Here is a 324-nt window from a genome sequence, read left to right as displayed (position 1 = left end):
CCTCCCCCTACACAGTGACCCGCCCACTACCTCCCCCTACACATTGACCCGCCCACCGACTCCCCCTTCACAGTGACCCGCCCACCGACACCCTATACAGTGACCCACCCATCGAGCCCCCTATACACAGTGACCCGCCCACCGACCCTCCCCCCACAACCCATATGGAGGTTGGTGGGGTGGTAGGTGAGGACCAGTGGGGTTCCGTCCTGCTGGCGATTGGAGGGGCGGTGCTCAAGGGCGGAGGAGCGGGAAGTGGAGGAGATGCGCTGGAGAGCATCTGGGGGGATATTGCGGTCTTTGAAGAAGGAGGCCATCTGGGTT

Source organism: Chiloscyllium plagiosum, unplaced genomic scaffold (genome assembly GCF_004010195.1).
Source record: "Chiloscyllium plagiosum isolate BGI_BamShark_2017 unplaced genomic scaffold, ASM401019v2 scaf_123, whole genome shotgun sequence".
Classification (NCBI taxonomy): Eukaryota; Metazoa; Chordata; class Chondrichthyes; order Orectolobiformes; family Hemiscylliidae; genus Chiloscyllium; species Chiloscyllium plagiosum.
This window is presented reverse-complemented; position numbering follows the sequence as displayed.